The 22268-nt window shown below is 44.7% G+C and overlaps 1 protein-coding gene across 1 annotated transcript in view; it reads right to left on the bottom strand.

The window, feature by feature from the left end:
- The window catches only part of LYZL4 (lysozyme like 4), a 40701-nt gene extending 18782 nt beyond the window's left edge, over positions 1-21919 (bottom strand). The window contains exons 1-3 of the mRNA XM_063611477.1: positions 21889-21919; positions 21259-21367; positions 17762-17823 (exon numbers count right to left, since the gene is read on the bottom strand). The gene's annotated coding sequence lies outside the window, so the exon portion shown is untranslated. The remainder of the gene's footprint in view (positions 1-17761; positions 17824-21258; positions 21368-21888) is intronic.
- Positions 21920-22268: the final 349 nt, after the last annotated feature.

Genomic DNA, 22268 nt, shown 5'->3' with positions numbered 1-22268 from the left:
ACTTTCCAAATGCAAATTTAAACTAAAATATTAACATATACGTGTTAAAACTATGTAGCCTGAGATTCTTTTATGTTCACAAGATTGGATCATTGTGGGGAGGAAGAAGAGGAGGAGGAGGAAGAAGAAGGGGAAGGGGAAGGAGAAGGAGGGGGAGGGGAGGGAAAGGGAGGAGGAGGAGAAGAAAGAGAAAGAAAGAAAAGAAGAAAGAAAGAAAGAAAGAAAGAAAGAAAGAAAGAAAGAAAGAAAGAAAGAAAAAAGAAAGAAAAAGAGAGAAGAAAGAAAGGAAGGAAGGAAGGAAAGGAGGAGGAGGAGGAAGGTGTACATGAGTGGCACTCTAAATTGGGAGTTATGGATTTTATCATTTGGGAAATTTTTGTTACATCTGGAATCAAAATATAACCACTGCCTTAGGCTTTTCCATTGCAAGTAATAGGAAACCCAACACAAACTAACTAACTAACTAACTAACTATACACACACACACACACACACACACACAAACTCAATCCAAAACAGATTTAACATGGCTGGATGGAAGAACTCAAAGCTTTGAGCAATCTCTTCTCCCTATCTCTCTGTTCTCCCTCATGCTAGCTTTATTCTCATGCAGGTTCTTCCTGTGTCTGGGAAAACTTGACTACCAGAGGACCCAGGATGGCACGCCCCTTCTACTGGCCAGCTTAGGTCTCCTGCCTCATACCCTGCCTGCTGCACGTGATCAGCACCATGCCCTACTTTAACTGGCTGAGTCTTTATCAAATGACGTCTACTGTAACTAAAAAATAATAATTCCTTAACTTGCTTGATTTGTTAACAAGTAAAAACTGCAGCCCTGAAAATCTCCAATATAATTCAATGAGTTCCTTCCAACCAGAGTGACAAATTGAAGAATCTGATTTATACTTTGAGTTGAAAAGTGAAATTGGGAACTCATTCTGTGAGGGACACAGTGGTGGATCAGGCTCCTATCTTTTAGCGTCCTCACCTGACACAGCAGAGTGCCACCCCACCTTTCTTTAAGCCCTCAGATTGCTACCTGACCTGAAGGGGGCTGACTATGGTTATCATGGGAAGAGAGTGAAGGATTTCTGGAAACACAAGACCAATGGCCAGGCTCTCTGCGTAGAATGAAGGGCCATATCCCTACAGACCTAGAACACCTTTACGTTTACGAAGTATCACATGCCCACAATTTTTTTGGATCCTTACAGGAGTGGACCTAGAAAAAAGCACAACAGACTCCCTTAGATCCATTTGACAGATGAGGAGAGTTGGCACAGATGAGAGAGTCAGGGAGCCAGGCCTAGAACCCGCAACCCAAGCCCTGTGCTTGCAATCGTTGAGTCCTTCTCCCCCTCTGATGGGCCCACACCCTTTGCATCCCCTTGCTACCACCATACACACATACATCCCCAGGCCCCAGAGCCCTAGGCTTCAGATCAACAGGTGCAGGTGCCAGAACTACCCAAGGTCAGGATTATCTGGGGGCAGGGGATCTCCCCGAAGCTCCGCATGTCCAGCCACACAGGCAACTGCCTTCTTTCATACTCCTACCCCCTTCAGGGTAAGACACAGAGAAGATGAAGTAATTAGGCTATGCGTGCTGATTCTAGCTCCAAGGATAGGAAGTGATCACTCAGGCCTAGCCAATCAGTTACAGAGATGGGATAAGATCCCAGCCAGTGGCAGCCCTGGGCCTTGGAGGCTGGAATCATTTGTAAAGTGAGCTGTCTCTTCTTGTCATGTCTAACTGTAAGGATTTGTGAGCCTGGAGCTGTGATCACTTTTTCCATCATGGAGAAAGGGCCTGCCTGTATGTGAGGCCAATAGAAAGGAAAACAGCAAGAGGAGGAAAAAGACTGACACCTGATGACACGATGTTGAACCTTTGGATCCAGCAAACTAAAGCCAGGAAATCTCCTTGTACTTGCCAGTTACTTGGGACAATAAATTCCCATTTTGTGTGGAAGCAGGTTTGAAAGAGTTTTCTGTCACTCACAACCAAAGACATCTGAATGATAACAGTTTCGTTTCCTCCCCAGCCTGTGTGAATTACAAAGGGAGAGCTGTGCTTCACATGGAGAAATCTGGAGGACACCCTCTGACCAGGATGTCAGGTAGTGGGAGAGCTTGAGCTTATGTGTCCCTGATGTCATGCAGGGGGCACACAACATCACCTTGGGGCATTCTTACCAGAAACATTTAACCTGAGTAATCGTGAGGAGACAAAACTGCAGAACTGAATTATAAACTGGACGTTCTAAAGGCTCACTGTCCACAGGACTCAGGATCATGAAGAACGGAGGGAGGTAGGGACTATACTTCACTAGGGGAAGCCAAAGTTTCATAATAGCCAAAGACAATTCATAATAAACCTTGACTAAATTCTGGATTTAATGTTTAAAAATAGCTATCAAGGACATTTGGGGAACCCCTGAGGGCATCCAAGCATGGACTATGCATTGAGTGGTGCAAGTGAAATACAATTGATATTCTTGGATTAATAATGGTATTGAGGTTAGGAAGGCAATTGTCCTTATTTTTGGGAGACCCAGCTGAAGTGTTTAAAGGTAAAATTTTATTTGTCTGCAAACAACTGTTTTGCCAAGGTGGCTTGGCAAAAAGGAAGTGTCTGTATATACTGAAAAGAAGAGACATGTGGAACAGGAGTGCCAAGATGTTCAGCCAGTAAATCTGGCCAGGGGGCAGAGAGGTGCTCATTACACCACCCTTTTAACATGAAAAATAAGTGAATTTTTTAAGAGTTTAAAAAAAGAACTGGGGCTCTAAAGTCAGCCAGTCCTGGCTCGACCACATCCTGGCCGTGCAACCCTGAGCACATGATTTTTCTTCTCCAGCTTCAACTCTTCCACTGCAAAATGGGGATAATAATGGAATCTACCTCATAAGCTTGTTGGGCGAATTAACTGAGATAAATATATGTAAAATGCTTAACATAGTGCCTGACACATATTAAATGTTCAATACATTGTGTTTTAAAAATGAAAATAAGAAAAAGGAGGGAGGAGGGAGAAGGAAAGGGGGAAAGGTAGAAGAGGGAGGAGAAAAAGGAGAGGGAGGAGGAGGAGGTGATGGTAAAGGGGAAGAAGAAGAGGGAGAAAAAGGAGGAACAGAATTTGCTTCCCCTTCCCCTCTCCAACCAGTAGCATTCAGCCGCCTCAATTCATGTGACATAATTTGATTATGAAAAGAACAAAAAGAGAAGGAGGATGCTACCAGGAAAGGTGGGCCGGTTTCTTCTAGACAGGACACTGAAGATTAGGGGAAAGGTTTTGTCTCAAATCTCTCAGGGTAAGGTGACTACGTTATAAAGGCCAAACATTTAACAAAGCCTTAAACAAAAGCTGCTCGGTGACCATCACACTGACCTCCTAACTTCAAGCTTTTTTGGGAAATACCAGAGGGCAGATGACTGTCAGCTGCAGAACCACTGGCTGCTCAGGTTCCATTTCCCAGGCCTGACATCCCAGGGAAAGACATCAGTCATGAACCTCCTTTGTCCTAAGACTACCAGCAAAGCTTAGGGCACCCCTTCTCCTACAAGCAGAGAGCACTTGAATATATATTAAGTCTGCCTTTAGCTCCAGAATATGGAAATGCATGCACAAGGAGGACCCCGCCAGCTGTTCCTGCACAGCTTTTTTTTTTTTTTTTTTTTAAAGACCTTTTGTCAGCTGTAATTCAACAGTGAGATAGAGTCAGCTGGTTCAAGTCCCAAGTTTCTTACAGAAGTCAGAAGCCCTGAACTGAGGCCCTGTTCAGCCACCTTTACTTGGGGATATGCAGCCAGCCCTGAACGCTTGGGTCTCACTTGCTGTCACGGGGCTGAGGGCCTTAGCTGGACATCCCAGGAGCCTTCCCCCAACAGATGGATCTACATCTGTTCTGCAGACATCATCAGATACTGAAGTCTATAATTACATTTGTATCTGCATCTCTTACTGTACAATATCTGCAAAAAAAATGCCTGGAGACAAGCAAAGATGCCGGCCAGCCAATCCTACAGACACTCAGAAACACCTGAGGTAGAAGGTCCCCCTTTTTTTTTTTTTTTTTTGAGACGGAGTCTCGCTCTGTTGCCCAGGCTGGAGTGCAGTGGCGCAATCTCGGCTCACTGCAAGCTCCGCCTCCCGGGTTCACGCCATTCTCCTGCCTCAGCCTCTCCGAGTAGCTGGGACTACAGGCGCCCGCCACCACGCCCGGCTAATTTTTTTTTGTATTTTTAGTAGAGACGGGGTTTCACCGTGGTCTCGATCTCCTGACCTCGTGATCTGCCCGCCTCGGCCTCCCAAAGTGCTGGGATTACAAGCGTGAGCCACCGCGCCCGGCCTAGAAGGTCCCCTTTAAAACAATCTAGCTTACATGTTTCAAAATCATTTCTTGCTGTGAAGCCATTGATTAAAAAAAAAAAAAAAGCAATCTCACACAGAATCTTTCACTACTAGCTTATCCTCCTTGCTTCCTTTCCAAGTGGCCCAGAGGGGCCATATCAGGGCTTGAGGATGATGCATCCTGTCCAGATTGCTGTTCACACATGAGCAAAGCAGTCATAGGACCAGAACCAGAATCCAAGGCTTCTGGGTCCCAAAGACAGAGGGCTGGAAATAAATTTTGTTCACACAGCCAAAGCCACTCCTCCCTAAAAGAACCCCAAAATTGTTTAAGCACAGGGCAGAGATTCCTTAATCTCAAAGAAGGTAGGACCTGCCCCTGGCCTATGGGTGGGTGTATGACCCAGTTCTGGCCAGTAGGATGTAAGGAGAATTGTGCTGGGGAGGGGAGCATCTGGCAATGGTTTCCTCTTTGGTAAGAGAGAGACAAGAAAGGAGAGGGTCCCTGTTCTAGGCAACCCCGCTTCCTCTTGGAACTCAGCTGCCTGAGGCATGATGTTTAGAACTGCTGCCACCAGTTTTTGACATAAGGAGTCTAAGGATGGCATTGATACCAGCCCAGAGCCTGACTTCACTGAGCCCCTGAGCCAATATCAGCAGTTACCTACCTCCAAACCCTTTCCTATGCAAGAAAAGCAAAGCTCTGTTGTGTGAGCCCCCTTTGGTCACTATTGTTCCCTGCTACTGAAAGCATTGCTGACTGACTGTAAGGATTTGTGTAAGTCTGCAACATGTTTATTTTCTAATCTAAGCATTTTTAGCTGTGGTGTTGCTTGCCTAGTTTAAAATATTCCACTGGCATCAGAAAGAAAACAGCCCTGCTTCTGTGTATTCATTGAGTGCTTGTCAGAAGCAAAGCCTGTTCGCAGCCTTGAGAAAAACCAGTTAAAGGAAGGAAGTGGAGGTGTTTACCTTTATGAACATTCTCTTTGTCACCCATGTCAAGACAAAGCCACCCTCAGCTGCCCACAATGCACTGAAATGGAGAAAGACATCAGGCTGTGCCGAGAGAAATACTGTGAGGGAGCAGGCAGGGACCCATCGCTACCCAGAGGTCCCAGCCTGGGGGAGGCGGAAACACCGTGCCCACTCATGAGGGGCTTATGAGCCCACATCACAAAGGGGATGAGAAAAACCAGCAGGAACCACCTCGCCCCAAAGAGACCTCCATGAGGAAAGAAGGCTGAAAGGCACTAAGGAGTCAGGGTCAAGAAAAGAAGGGACATAGCCCCAGACCTATGTGGCTATGGTGACCAACTGTCCCAGTTTATCTGGGACTGAGGGTTTCTCAGGATGTGGACGTTAAAAATGGGAATATCTTGGTTGTGAAGCCTCTAAAAAAAGTTACGTGAATACATGAGATACACCTGAGATAGAGCCCCCACCGCCTCAGCCCTCACACAGCTGCCATGGGGAAAACAAGCAGCTGAGCAAGCCTGGCCTGTGGTTTGGGGGATTCAGGCTGAGTGGTCTTCAATCACTTATGAGGTCTAAGCGAACAGAAGTCAACCAATAAATGAATGAATGACTCCAACTGGGTAATTACTTATAGGTATACGACACTTCTGTTTCTAATATGAAACAGAATATGATTATCTTCCAGTGACTAAAGTGTAAATTTTATCAACTGACCAACACTGGTGAATCCACCACCTCCATTGCAAGGCCCCATGGGGCAAAGGAAACAAATTTGAAAACATGAATCAAAAAAAATCACACCCATCTCATACTTGTACCTTTTTCCCCAGTGCCAAAGAAGAAGGGCCCATAGGAAGTACCAAGGAGAAGCCATATGGTGTTGAGAAATAGTGAAACCTTTCCTGTGGTTCAGGCCCTGGGGCCATGGTTTACACAGTTCATTTCATTGTATGCTCCTGAGAGTCCTGAGAAATGGGTACTTGTACCACCCCCCATTTTACAGAGGAAGACCCAAGGTCACACAACTAGTAAGTAATGGCTCCTCCAGAGGTCATCCTTTTAAACATGCACTCAGCTGCTTTTATGCTCCAGAGACAGAGATCTGGCTGGGTCCTGATGCTGCTTCTTAATAGCCGTGTGACCTAGGACAAGAAACATCACTCTCCAAACCTCAGTATCCCTACTTGCAAAATGGGGCTGAAAGTGGCGCTAACCTCTTCAGGTTGTATGGAAAGTTTCTGGTCCACGACAAGGTCTCCATGAATACCAAGGACAAGGAAGAGGAGCGCCCAGGGGTGCAGTGCAGAGGGGATATGAGCAGGCCATACTGGCAGGTTGAGGAGGAGCCAGTAGGCAGAGGTTGAAGGGTGAGCAGGTCAGCCCAGCAGTTCTCAATCCTGACTGTACATCAGAGTCACCTGGGGAGTCACACCCTGAACCAGCTAGATCTGAATGAACATCTGAGAGTAGGACCCAGAAGTCAGTCTTTCTACAACTCCCCAGGTGACTCCGATGTGCAGCCAGGGTGGAAAGCCATTGGCCACAGGACGTGCACACCTTGGAGGAGCACCGGTGTCACCTGGGAGCTTGTTAGAAGTGTAGAATCTCAGGCTCCATCCCAGATTGACTGAATCGGAATCTGCATTTAACAAGATCCCTGGGTGATTGGCATACACACTAAAGTCTAAGCATCCCTGGGCTAGCCTTTGAGTCATACAGATAAGGAAAATAAGCAAAATGCCAGGCAGGCTTTGAACCTGATTAAAATCCAAAGTGCAAGTTGGAGGGGAAATAAGGGGTGGTTATTTACAATGATCGCTCATGGATAACCTTATCTCCTGGCGAACGCAAAGGGCAATGGTGGTAGGTCTCGATGCGTTTAAACTTCAATGAATCTGTGATTGCAGACATTCAGGAAGTCAGGGATTCTGCTGGCCGCCCAATGTTTGCTCATCCACCACTGTATCGGCCAGAAGACTACATTATCTGGTGTCAACAATGCACATGCTGGGCCCTGACCTGGGATTAGCAGAAAAATATCAGCTTGTGTGAGGCTTTGGAATTAACACAAGGAAATAATTCCCAAAGGGCCTTTACTCACCCCGAATGAGCAGATCTCCATCTCTGGGCAAACAGGGGCCACTGAGGCAGGCTCTGAGGAGAGCAGGTGGCAGCCGGCTCCCCAGCGAGGGCATGAGTTTGCCCTCTGTGGATAAAGCGAAAGCCTATCCACAGAGACACAGAGATACTGGAAGAGACATTCCACACTTAATGGACCCTTAGAGCAGCAGTTGTCAAACTGGGGTGCCGAGTAAGGTTAGAGGAGGGCTTGTGAAAACACGGATTTCTGGGTCCCACCCCCAGAGTTTTTGACTCAACAAATCTGTCCCAGAGCCAACCACTGTAGCCAGGGGCATGGGATGCGCTGATTGGTGCAGCCTTAGGTCACAAGTTCCAACCTTGACAAAGCCTGTTATGGTCCTTAGATATTGTTTCATCTGAAGAGTTGGCAACCTGTGTTACACTGTGGACCCAGCCATAAGAGCTTTCTTGGGAGAAAAAAGGGATCTGTAACTTCTAGAACCTGAAGAAATGATATAAACAAAAGTCTTATCAGTATTTACTATCTCTGATAATCCCAGTGGGTTCATCCTTATTTGATAAAAGCTTAAGAGCAAATACTACATCTTCTATGGAAAGCATTCCAATAGGTGGTTCAAATATGAAGTCTCAGTTTTAAAAAGCAATTCAGTCTGGTTCAATATCCACCATTATCTCAGAATAGCTAACTCTTTTGGGTCATGGACCCTTTTGATAATCTAATCAAAGCATGGCTCCTCTCCCTGAAAAATGGACATTAACACAAACTTGTAACTACAATTTCAGGGAACCCACAGATCCCTGAATCCCTTCTTTGAACCCATCTCAGAATTTCCTAGATACGACTAAAATGGAATTCGCTGGTTTTGCTTCCCATCTTTCATTCACACTTCCGATAGCCCCACCCTTTTTTCCTTTAGGATCTACTCACTTTCAGCCTCTGGACTCAAGGTTGGAGCATGTGACCTAGGGCTGTGCCAGTCAGTGCATCCCATTCCCCTGGCTACAGTGATTGGCTCAGGGACAAACACACGACCCATTCAGGACCAATAAGCCTTAACAAAAATGAAACAAAGGCCCTTTGCTTTTTCCTATTAGTACCAACTAAGAAGTCTGTAGCCAAAAAAGCTAGAAGCTGGCAGTTGCCATCTTGGGACCACAGAGGAGAGTCTTTGTGAAAATGGATTCAACATAAAGTAAGCAGGGCCCCAAAATGAAGAGAGAAACCAGGTCCTGAACACAGCTCTTGAGCCCTATAGTCCAGTCAGATCTACCCCTGGACAGTTTAGTAAATAAATCCTGTGAGCCCAAGGTCAGGAGTTCGAGACCAGCCTGGCCAATATGGTGAAACCCTGTCTCTACTAAAAATACAAAAAAAATTAGCTGGGTGTGGTGGTGCATGCCTGTACTCCCAGCTACTCTGGTGGCTGAGGCAGGAGAATTGCTTGAACCTGGGAGGTGGAGGTTGCAGTGAGCCAAGATGTCGCCACTGCATTGCATCCTGGGTGACAGAGTGAGACTCCATCTCAAAAACAAACAAACAAACAAACGAAGTTGTTGGCATGAAGAAGTGAAGGCAGGCCAACCGGAAGGGAAGCATCCTATGTGACTGGTTTGGGGAGCATATTTGGAAAGCTGGTAGTCATTAACCAAGTTCTAATTGTTCTGGTCTGTTTGCTCAAAGTCAGAGTTTTATTGTCATGTATGTTCTGCCCATTATCCTTTTATATATTCAGTCCCTCACCATTAAATGATGGGATTCCATAGTTAACCTCTTGTTCCTGCATTCTATAAATTTTATGTGCCCACCATGTGCCAGGCACTGTAGTGAACAGCACAAAAATGACACTAGCATTCATGAAAATCTAGGATAATACATAAGAGGAAAACCTAAATTGAATTTGGTATTTGGGAAGGAATGGCAGAGGAAGAAACTTGTAACCTAAGGTTTTAACAAGAGTAAGAGTTAGGCAGACAAGGTGGGGGCAGAGGGAGAAGGGAAGGGGAAGAGCACTCCAGGTTGTGAGGAAGAAGACAAAAGCTATTACATGCTTTCCATACAAAGTATTTTTTATTTAATCTGATTTGAAAATTAGCCATGTTCGCAATTTTAATTTGTTGGTTTAAAAAAGCAAGCATGACTTGTCTGTGTTTCCATATTTAAAAATCCGTGTTGAAAGAGCAAATAAACCAACAAATCTAGTTCTGTCATATGGTCATATGAAAAAAATAAATAAATAAAAATAAATCCTGTGAGCCCATGTTCAAACTAGCTTGAATCACTTGCAACAGAAAGCACCCTGATAGGTAATTTTAATGCATTCATTCGCTGGATGTTTTGATGGTTCTTCATGCAACTGCCAATTAAACACACGGTGTTGCTATACAAATGTTTTTTATGACCTGAAATTAGCCTTCCACTTTCAGTAAATCCCTTCATTCCTACAGTTAATCCGCAGAATCCATTATAATTAAGTCCCTTTCAATACAAGCTTCCTTCACTCAAATGTGGCAATTATGTTTATTATGTACCACAGGATTGCAAATCATGATATCATTGTATTATACTGCAATAAGTGAGTCACATAAATCTGATTAAAGTAGCCTAGCCTGAGGTTTAACTCTCAGAAACAATTTAACAACACGAGTATTCTGAAATCAAACAATACAATGTTATAATTGTGATTAAAAATGCAATTTTAATTAGGAGTATTCTTAGGCCTCAGGGATACACATATCATTTTTTCAGACTACAGATTATTGATTTCTGGCAAGCCAGAGAAGGAAGAAGCTTCTGCCAGCCAGATCCCAGGATTAGGGGGATTCTCTATAACCCTAGAGAAAGGGCTGTGCCACAACAGTAGAGTTTGGTCTCTGCAACCAGACAGACCTAAAATAAAATCCAGGCTCCTCCACTTATTAACTTATGCCACCTCTGGGTCTCCATTTTCCCATTTAGAAAAAATGGGTGCTAGCCTGGCCAACATGATGAAAGAAATCCCGTCTCTACCAAAAAATGAAAAAATTAGCCAGGTGTGGTGGTGTGCACCTGTAGTCCCAGCTACTCAGGAGGCTGAGGTGGGAGAATCGCTTGAACCGGGGAGGTGGAGGTTGCAGTGAGCCGAGATTGTGCCAGTGCACTCCAGCCTGGGTGACAGGTGACAGAGTAAGAACTTGTCTCAAAAAAAAAAAAAAACAGAAAGATAGAAAAGAAAAGAAAAATGGGTGCATTAACACCTCTCCTACAAAGGTATTAAGAGAATTTGAGAGCCCCTACCTCTCTCCTCCTACAGAGGTCAGGTTCAGCTCTTTGCCATTCACAAACACAACTCCCAAAGTACTAGGGAATTGACTTATTGCTTTGAATGTTAGCAAAGGAAAAGACTCAAAAATGCATCATGCTTACCCTGTACACACTGTTACTCGGTGTAACTAAAAAGTTGAGGGGGAGTTTCCTTTTATAGAAGAATGTTTGCAAAAAAATGCAGAAGCAATGATAGAATTAGAACATCACCAGTTTGCAACTGCTAATGAACTAGTGGATTTGGGCACTGAGCCTCAATAGCTGCTCACATCCCCAAAACAGAGAGTGCTGGATAGTGTGTGCCTCCTAATGGAAGCACGCCCATGAAGCGATCTTGCCGAAAAGCATTGAACCAGAATCTGGTCAAGCCTCTGTCAAACCACCAATTTCCAAATAACTGCAGGGGACAGAGAAACTTGCTTTATTTCACCATGAAGATGCAATCAACAACATCCAGACCATGGAGGATTCTATAGGGGAACAACCTACTTTCTTCAACATGTAATTTTTTAAAGAAGAGAGAAAAAGAGAGATTGAAAGGGAACCTGCTGATGAAAGAAATATATCAACTGATTAAAATTCATGAATCCTATTTGGATCTTAATTGAAATGAGCCAACTATAAAATAAATTTGAAGTAATCTGAGAAATATGAATGCTGACTATATATAATAAGGAATTATTAAATGTAAATGAAGTAATGGCTGGTGAGTCATGGTGGCTCACGACTGTAATCCCAGCACTTTGGGAAGCCCAGGCAGGCGGGTCACTTGAGGTCAGGAGTTCAAGGCCAGCCTGGCCAACATTGTGAAACCCCGTCTCTACTAAAAATACAAAAATTAGCTGGGCATGGTGGCGCACGCCTTTAATCCCAGCTACTCAGAAGGCTGAGATGGGAGAATCACTTGAACCCAGGAGGCAGGGGTTGCGGTGAGCAGAGATCGTGCCCTTGCACTCCAGCCTGAGTGACAGAGTGAGACTCTGTCTCAATAAATAAATAAATAAATAAATAAACTGCAGTAATGGTATTGTGATTATGTTTTTAAAGATAAATATTTATCTTTTTAGATACATACTGAAATTTTTATGAATAAAATTATACACTTTCTGGGATTTGCTGCAGAATAATCTGGGAGGGCGTTAGGGGGAGCACATTGATATGAACTATCACTGAATGTGGTCAATATGTGATACATGTGGGTTCATAATTTTTTCTCCAAATCGTGTACATGTTTGAAATATTACCTAACTAAAAGTTGAAAAAACTCCCAAGCACTGGTGAGTAATGTAGGTTCTATTGAAGATTTGGGAACAGGATAGGGAGCTGGACTGGAAAGTGGAATGTATTCAAATACTCCCACTGGACATCCTGACCCCTCCCCATACACCTACCTCCTGACCTCCCACTGCAGTCCAGTGTACTCCACTCAGCAAAACCGAGTCTTCCATGGAGCCCATGGAGCTTCCATGGGCAGCTTCTCAGGCCTGCCCTCTGGGGCCTCCATTCATCCTGCCACAGTGTCAAAGGGCTGACCACAGTGGATATTCAATAAGCATCCACTCTTCTTCTAGATAGCAAAACCCATTTAGGTGTCATGATCCAATCATGAGCACATGGGTTCAGGCTGAGTAGACCTTAAAAGAAATAAAGGTGAAATTACCAGAAGTATGAAACAACCCAGCTCTTTGTGGGTGTAGTCCCGTGGCTGCAGAATCATTTAGGAGCTTTTTACAAATAAATATTCCAGTGCATGGGTGCAACCGCATGTGCATGCACGCATATGTGTGTGTGTGTGCACACACACACACAGAGTCACCCTAATGACTCAGTATTGCTGAGGTAGGGCAGGGTTACCTGTATTGTCTCAAAGTCCCTCCAGGTTCAGCCAGCCTAGTCTGAGCCCAGAGCTTAGAAACTGTTGGTGGGGCCCACAAAATGTAGCAATACATATGGGGAGAGAGAGAAGAAGAGAAATGATCAATTATCTATTGCTCAGAGTCTACAAGGCACAGATCCAAATCAGGCCCCAGAAAATGAATTCACTGAATGATCAATTCCCCCCAAACTGTGGAGCAAAGTATTTACATGGGGTCTAGGATACACAGTGGCAACTTTTTGTTGTAGTGCCCTTCTGCCCGCCGGCCTATGGGGAGTAGGGGCAAGAGAGGGAATGTCTCCCTGCCATCTGCCCATCAGTCCTGCCCATAGTATCCCCTGGATGGAACCCTAAAGGTTCCATCCCCCGCTCCATTCCCTTCTACCACTCCTCCCTACAGAAAGGTTTGGTCTTCCTGACCCTGTTCTCCAGCCCCCACTGAGCTCCAAACCACGAAGATCAACTGGAGAATGGAGAGTGCTGCAGCCACATAGCTTCTTCCTGTCTTCAGATTGAGGAAGGTGAGGAGCAGGAGCAGGGTTCACTTCTCTACTCATCCTCTCTTCTTGTGAAAACATTAGCAATCACCTCCCCCTCTGCTGGGCTCCACGGCTCCCGCATCACCCTGGAGGTATTGCAATTAATTATGAGCTTTTAGGGGCCCAGACTGTGGCTCAGCCTTCTTTGTGGCCCCCAGCAGGCACACAAGGATTGCATGTTGAATACGTGAGTGGATACTTGCTGAACACATGGGATGGAATTTAATGTCTCATTCACAGCCCTCACTGAGCAGCCCTGCACTATACACTCAGTGGCACTCAGCTGGCACCAGCCCTGGCTTCCCCTGATCCTAGCTTGGGGAAGGGAAAGGACTTCTCGCTTGGGCAGCGAAAAGCCTTGCTGTTTTGCTAACAGAGAGGTCCTGGGGAGATAAGACATATTCACAAACTTTTCTTCAAAAAATATGTGGCAGCCTCAAAAAGAACACTAGAGCACAGTGACGCTGAGCATTTCTTGTACTGAAGGCAAGTGTTATTGCCTGGGATTTAATGGCTCTTACGGATAAATAACAAGAATGTAGGAAAAGTGAAAATGACTGCCATGTGGAGAAAGAAACAGGCACCAAGCCCCAAGGGAAAGAATGAAGGTGAGGAAATCTTGTTTAAAAAGACAGACATCAAACCTAGTGGGGGAGGTGGGGGAGGGCAGACAGAAATCACAGTAACTCTGGGTTTTCTCAGAAAACTGATGCAGCAATTAAAACAAGTAGGATTGGGTTGAAATAACAGCCTTGACAGCTAGAACTAAAGTAGAAATCAGGTGGAGGATGGGGGAGAGGAAAAAGGAAAAGGATCCATCTGAGACACAAAAGATAAAATAAAATGTGTTTGACCCCAAAGAAGAGCACGACAGATATTTTCCAATCAGTTGAGAAGATTCTGAATTTTGACAAGATGAGGCACAAAGAGGGGGAGGTTTTTCAGGCTTTCCCCAGCCTTCTCAAAGGGCTGGTGGGTGATCCCCCAGGAGGGAGAATTCTGATCAGAGCCCGCTGTCCTTAGAGCAAGCAGGAAAGGTCTTCTGAGTGGATTCCCCGCTGTTCTCCTGGGTGTTCACAGCAAAATTTCCACCAGAGGCTACTCTTTCACAGAACATTCCTCCACTTCACGACCCACTGCTGGGAAACCACCTGTGTCTAACTCAGTTCTTCTCTTTTGAAATCTAGAATCTTGCCATTCTTTGCCAATCCTCTGTTCACTCTCCTCCATATTGGATCATAGGAAGACAGAATGTAAGGCTTTGTTGGGGGAGGGAGCCTTAAAAATTCATCTTCAGTTAGACACACAAATCCCCTAGGGACTCTTGTTAAGATGCAGATTCTAAGTCACAGGTCTGAAGTGGGACCTGAATGTCTGCATTTTCTCTCAAGCTCCCAAGTGATGCCCATGCTGCTGTTCCCCAGATGGTGCTTAGAGAGCAAGACCCTAGACCTAGCTGTCCAATAGAGTCGACCAGCCAAATTAAGTGAAATTGAAGATTCAGCACCTCAACCATACCAGCCACACTTCAAGTGCCCAATAGCCACCACATTGGACAGAACAGAACATTTTCATCACCACAGAAAGCTCTACCAAGCAGCACAGACAGACCAATGGCCACTACAGCGGTCGAATGCTGGTATTCCCTCTCCCACATTTATATGTTGAATCCTAACTCCCAACGTAATGGTATTAAAAGGTGGGGCCTTTGGGAGGGGATTAGGTCATGAGGGTGGAGGCTCCATGAATGGAATTAGTGCCCTTATGAAAAGAACTCTCAAGCACTCCCTTGCCCTCTTTTCACCATGTGAGGACACAATGAGAAGTTGCCGGTCTGCAACCGGGAAGAGAGTCATCACCAGAAGCAACCACGCTGGTCCCCTGATCTCAGAATTACAACTCCCAGAACTTTGAGGAATACATTTCTGTTGTTTATTAGCCACCCAGTCTACGGCACTTTGTTATAGCAGCCCAAACAAACGAAGACACCCCCTCAGGAAGACATCCTTCCTCTGTATTGTTGGACAGGGATCCCCAAAGTTTCTGCCTCAGGGACCTGGGAGTTTTCACTTGCACAATATGTTACCACCTGGTTCAGCTTTCTGACCAGCTCATTTTCTGTCTTTGCTGCTCACAACCAGTCAGCCCCATTTTGAAGATGAAAAGGGGTCCAAGACACAACATATTATTTAATTTTAAGTAGCCACTAGCATAAAATAAACATTTTATGTCTCACAGACAGCCTGGCAAAGGGGCTCATATATGGTCTAAGGCAGTTGTATTCTAAGCCTCTTCATCCCTCTCCTATTTGATTCATGGCTCTAGGAAAACCAAGAAATAAGGAGCTCTTGTCTTGTGCACCTCTGTATCCTTTCACTGGAGAAAATACAAAAACAATCCCTTACTTGCACATGATGTTTGGCAGTTTATAGGCAAATAGAGATTAGCCTGCAGGATGTTTGTTAGGGGGTGCTCTTGGGATCAACTCCTGTGGAGGGCAGGAGATGGGAGCAGGATTGAACAGAGGGAGAAGCTGGGCTGCAATGCATTCTCAATGGAGACCTCAGCCAACCCCACAGGTAGCTCTGGAGCTGGGACAGACTGTGAGGAAGGAAGGAAGATGAGGGGCCTTCCCTCTTTCTAAAAGGTGCAGAGAAGATCACCAGTCTTGTTATGTCATAATAACAGCTCGTATGGTTCTTTTCTGGAACTCATGGAATTCACATGTTGGAGGCATGAATCACAGTTCACAAATGTAGGTGGCAAGAAATGAAACTTTTTTCATCATTTTGTGGTTCATTATAATTTTTATGATAAGTCCAGTGGTAGATACTGGAATGTGCTTCCAGATCTCCCTTTAAGAATAAAGAAAATTTTTTCCTGGCTGCTGGGAGTGCTACTGGCAGTCTGCCCTCAGCTGTCAGCCCCTTTGGGGATTGGCTTAGCCAAAGGGAGCCTCCTCACTTAAGGCCAGGTTCCCTTTCCCTGCAGCTGCAACCAAGGCCTGATCAATGAAGGAGTGTTCTCTTCCTCCAATTCAGGACAACTCTGAAGGTCCGTCCCAGCTCCAGAGCTACCTATAGGGTTGGCTGAGTTCTCCATTGAGAATGTATTGCAGCCCAGCTTCTCCCTCTGCTCAGTCTTGCTTCTGTTTCCTCCCCTCCACAAAAGTTTATCCCAAGAGCACACCCTAACAAACATCCTGCAGGCTAATCTCTATCTCAGAATCTGCTGCCCAAGGAACCCAGCCTGCAAAAAGTTCCATTCTGCTCTCTTGGGCTCTGCCTAATTTCCCAGGCCCTTCATAAACCCAGGGTATCAAGGTGAGGGTGTGATGGTGGGAGATGAGGGGAGTAATGATGTAGTTTCTCGCTGTCATCCATCTACAAGGGCATGACTGACATGCCCAACATCCCATCTGACACTCTCTGCCAGCCTTCTGAGACCAACTCTTTATGTGTGTCTTCCATGCTCCTGAACATATGGGAGTAATTCCTCCATACCCACACCATGCTGGGACTCAGGGAACTCTGTTAGACAAAGCCCCATTTTTCTGTGCACACCACACAGCCATCTCTTCTCAGAGTCTATTTTCCCAGGCACAACCCCAGAAGTGGTAGCCATCTGCTCTTATACCTTACAAGCCAATTTAGGGAGTCTGTTCCTCCTCCTCACCAGAGCTTGGTCTAGGGAAGAGGGCAGGGAACAGAGCTTCTAACCTTTGTGGTAGATTATCATGGCTACAAATTCTTTTTATAAATACATTTTATTGTGCATGTTTACGGTATACAACATGATGTTATTAGATACATAGATAGTATAATGGTTACTATATTGGAACAAATTAACATGTTCATCATCTCACGTAGTTACTCATTTTCCCCTGTGGCAAGAGCAGCTATTATCTACAATTTTTTTTTTACATTCCTCCTCTCAAGAGGTAAGATTTATGTCTCCTCCCCTTTAATGTGGGTGGGCTTTATGACCGCTTTGAACAGTAGAACACAGCAAAAGGAACACTGTGACTGTGACCTTGTATCTATTGCCTGACCCAGGCCTTAAGAATCTAGCAGTTTCCTGACTCTTGAAACAATTTCTGTGGAAGCACTGAGCCACCATATAAGAAGCCCAACCACTCTGAGTTCCCCTTTACTGGAGAAGCCATGTGTAGGGACACCAGTCATGAGTCCCCAGCTGAGCCTTCCAGCCACACTGCTATGTGAGAGAAGCCACCTTGGATGAGCCATCCTCCCCGGCTGAATAGTGCTGAGTAGCGCCAGTTAATGCCACATGGAACAGAAGAATCACCTAGCTGAGCCCTGCCTGAATTCCTAGCCCACAAAATTGTGAAACATAATAAAATGGTGGTTGTTTTCAGGGCTGCCACCCTTTCTCATGGACATCACTGGCTCCTTTCTTCCTTTCCATCTCTATTCATACCCCATTCAGTGACTATTTTCAGGTTGAGGGGCAAGGCTGGACAGAGCAGGAAAATGGAATCTTTACGTTTATTCATCCTGTAGCCTTTCAAATTACTCAGTCCTGAGTTCTTCCCACTCCCTGCCACAGGTTTGGCTTTTGGAACTCAAAAGCCAGGAGTCTGTCTTACCTGCTTTTTGTTGTGCCTTCCTTTCCTGAGGCAGGGAATGATGTAGGGTCTTGCTGGCCTACCTAGGTGTGGGAGTCAGAGATCATGAAAGGAAATACAGAGGAAACATGAGATAACATTTAACTATCATACTGCCACCCACAGAATTTTGCTAACTTTAGAGATCAGATCCAAGCCATTTATATTAGAGACAAACCAGGACATGGGAAAATTAGGTTATCAGCACAACATTCAGGGATGGGAGGCAGGGCTTAAACTTTAGACTTAGGGATTCTGACTTTCAGCTCTCTGTTCATTTGGTAAGTCTTCCAAAAATGCAAGCTTCCAGGCATACTTACTTGATGCTGAATTATTTTTCTTAAAAATAGAATTTACTCTCATACACTGTCAGTTGAAGTATAAACTGGTACAATGACTTTAGTCTGCCACTCCACAAGCAGGCAGATATCTAAGAGAAATGAGCGCATGCCCAAAAAATGTATAAAAATATTCATAACAAACTTATTCACAATAGCCAAAAACTGTAAACAACCCAAATGTCCATCAACAGGGGAATGGATAAACAGACTGTGGCATATTTACACTGTGGAATACAACACAGCAATAAAAAAAGGCCAAACTACTGAGTACGCAAAAAGATAGGTGAGTCTCACAAGCATTTTGCTAGGCAAAAGAAAAAACACACAAAAGAACACATATTGAATAATTCCACTTAGAGGGAGTTCAAGAACAGGCAAAAGTAATCTATGGGGATAGAAGTCAGAATGGTGGTTACCCCTGGACTAAGAGGACTGCCTGGAAAGGGGCATGAAGGAACATTCTCACATGATAGAAATGTTCTGTGTCTTGGTGTATGCATATGTGAGAATTCATCAAGCTTAAGATTTGTAAATTTTACTGTATGTGACTTATACCTCAATTTTAAAAACACAAACTAGTGTGTTCGTGTATATATATACACACACACACACACCATATATACACATATATATACATATTAAAGTTTCCAAGACAAACTCAAGAAATTATTCTTTTGCCTACTTTTCTTTTACTCTCTAATAAAATTTGTTTGTTTTAAGAGATGGGGTCTTGCTATGCTGCTCAGGCTGGACTCAAACTCCTGCGGTCCTGAGTAGCTGGGACTACAGGTGCACCCAGCACGACAAAGTAAAGTTTTCTTTTTTGTTTTCCTCAAAATCAATCTCCTTTTCTTCTCTCTAAATTTTAATTTTATTATTATCATTCTATAATTTGCAAAAATGCATTTTAAGCTTTTTGTATTTTCTAAATGGCACTCACACCAGGGATTGCATATTTCTACTCTCAAAACAGCAGGGAGTGAGCCTGTTCTGCCTAGACACACCATACAACCCTCCTCTCTCTCAGATCTTGCTGCCTTCTCAGGATCCGACAGTAGTGGGAAAGATCCTCTTTGCTCTCAGACCTCCATGCTGATTCAGACCTCCATGCAGTCATACTCCCTGTTCCATCTGCCTGAAAGAACATGTCTTCCTCCTTCATTTGTGTAACTTCTATACATCCTGCAAAACCCAACTGTCTTTCCTTTTACTCTTTATCTGCTTTTCATGGCCTCTGTGATGGCATTATCTCATTGAACTCTAACTATTTTCACCTCTGTGAATTTCTCCAGCTCATGTGAATTTCTCCAGACATGTCTGCATGGATTTCACATCCTCTTCCTAACACACCACCCAGCGAACAGTGGGGGCTCATTTCATTAGGAGAGGACCCCAAAATGAATGGATAAATCCTTAGATTCTGTTGCAACACTGCTGTTTTACAGGATTTTCATAAATAAAAAAAAATCCAACATTGCAAAAATTAATCTGGAGATTGAGGAAATGAAAGGTTCATAAAAATAAAACTGCTGTGAATGCAACTCTGTAAATGCGAAGCCTCTCCTTTCTATGAAAACTAATTGCCCCCAATGGGCTGATGGCAAATAATCAGTAATGAAGGATGCTAGCATTATTTATAAAGATTTGGCTCCTGTGGCTTTGATAAATTTATCATGAAATGCCCTTCAGAACCTCAGCCCCAGCAGGAGCTCATTGCTTCTGTGATCACAACTTGAGACGCGTTCAAGGTTCTGCCTGCAGCTGGTTTTCAGAAACATCAAAGCTTGCATTTGTTTTACTGTTTTGGATAAGAAAAGTAATAAAATCTTTGAAAAAGTGGAGGACTGACTATTTGGAAAAATATCTTATCAGGGACTGCAAATCTTTGAAGCTTTTATGCTAAATCCCCCCTTAGTTTTCCTCCCTTCAACTGCTCCATATGCTGGAAAGGCACAGGAAGATTTGCTTTTGTGAAATTAAGCCCAGGCTTCCAATCCAGGCTGAAATCAGATGGGTATTAGTGATTCTTGGGGATACACAGATAAAATCTCAGGTTAAATAAATTCAGTTCACCCAGGATTCATGTTCCCAGAGACCCCTCCAAACCACCTGCCCTCCACCACGCCACTGCCTCCAGTCCCTGGGGCTTTCCTTAAATGTATAAAGTATTTTTAGCAAATAACTTGAGGGAGAAGGAAGTCAGTGGAGGCAATCACCATCTGAGAAGCTAGGACCCCCTCCAGGTAGCTCTGGATGGGCAAAGGGGTTAACCTGGAAATTAACATCCTCCCATAAATTCATGGAAAATGTTATCTTGCTAGCCTGTGAATCTATTCTACTCTGAAAAGTGGACCTCAGCTCTATGAATCACGAAGCTCCTAATATCCAGGCAGTAGGAAAAGTGGAAACCCTGAGCAGTTGCATGATTGTGATGCCTATTTAGTAGGTTGTTAAAACAGACCTCCTCAGGCGTCGGTTTCAGAGGATGCTTCACCATGATAACCCTTAGGCAGCCAAGTAGGTTTGACTCACAGCTTCTCCATACACAGACCTACTAAGGAAGTAGCAACCCTCAGCTAGATCCAGATGTAGAACTAGATTGGAGTGGGGAATGAGGTAGGACTTGAGGGGAAATCCTTTGGAGGAAGCTGTGCTGAAGCCTCAAGAGCTTGGATGGGGTGTACCTCCACTGATTCCGGTCTGGAGAGAGTGGGCCTCAATGGGAACACGCAGAGAGCTTCTTCAGGCACCATGGCCTAGAGTTTCAAACCATGGCCTAGAGTTTCACTCTTACCCAGGATATTAGGGGCATGTTTGTGTCTCTTGTGGACCAGGCGTGGGCCACATTGAGTTCTGCTCACGGAGACAGCTAGGAGAGTAAGGGTCATAAAAAGTGGGCCACTAGAGCCGGCCCAGGATTGTCGGGCACACTGACAGTACCATACTACTGCAGATACTACACACTACTATGCAGGTCTGCACCTACTATCCTGCCTTCATCCACCTAACCCTGGTGGGGGTCTCCAGGAACAGCTTGCAAGTTGGGGAGAGGTGGGTACGGAAGAAGCAGAAGTCACCCCTCCTTCCTTGAGGAAGATGGCTGCCAACTATAGGCCTTAGAATGGAGAGCAGTCTTACCTTCGAGTGATAGAGTAATCATGTCTTTTTAGTCTGTATTTTTGGTGCTTTGACTTCTTGGGGTCTTGCTGACCTTGAAGAGACTGTCCCTCCCAAGGATAGCCAATTCCTAGAGATAGTTAAAAAAAGGCCAAGTTGGGTGGCTCACACCTGACACCTGTAATCCCAGCACTTTAGGAAGCCGAGATGGGTGGATCACTTGAGGCCTGGCCAACATGGCAAAACCCCATTTCTACTAAAAATACAAAAATTAACCAGGTGTGGTGTTGCACACCTGTAATCCCAGCTACTCGGGAAGCTGAGGCACGAGAATAGCTTGAGCTTGGGAGGCAGAGGTTGCAGTGAGCCAAGATTGTGCCACTCACTCCAGCCTGGGCGACAGAGCAAGAGAAAGACTCCATCTCAAAAAAAAAAAAAAAAAAAAAAGATTCCACTCACTTCTGAGTGTGCCTTTCACACGCAAACCAACCCATCCATGACCCATTTCCCTAGCCACCTCCTTTATCAGGCTTTTACACTGTGGGCCACTAATGACCCAAGGGCCAGGTACCAGGCAACTAGAGATAACCCCTATCCCCCAGAACCCCCTGAAATTACTCAATTTAGCCAACCCACCCTAAACCTACTTACCTGGCTTCATCCATTCCTTCCAGCATCAACTACAATAAAGCCTCTTGCCCACATTCCCCTCTGCTTGCTCTGCCTCCTGACTCACCTTGGTGCTTCCCTATGTGGCTCTGAGTGACAGTGGGATGCCCCCTCCTCTTGGGAACTGTGAGTAACAAACTATCTTTTCAGTGACAGTCATGTGATCTGTTTGGCCTCACCATACCTAAATAATAATAAACCTACACTTTAAAACAAGACCGAAGTGTTGATTAATACACTCAATTGGATGCATTCTCATTACTAATCCAAAATGGCCATATGACATAAGACTGCATGGAAAAGAAATTATTCATGTTTCTGTTCAGGGGCTGGGGAAATTTTCTCACCTGAGAAAAACTTAA

This window comes from Symphalangus syndactylus, chromosome 1 (genome assembly GCF_028878055.3).
Source record: "Symphalangus syndactylus isolate Jambi chromosome 1, NHGRI_mSymSyn1-v2.1_pri, whole genome shotgun sequence".
Lineage (NCBI taxonomy): Eukaryota > Metazoa > Chordata > Mammalia > Primates > Hylobatidae > Symphalangus > Symphalangus syndactylus.
This window is presented reverse-complemented; position numbering and strand designations above follow the sequence as displayed.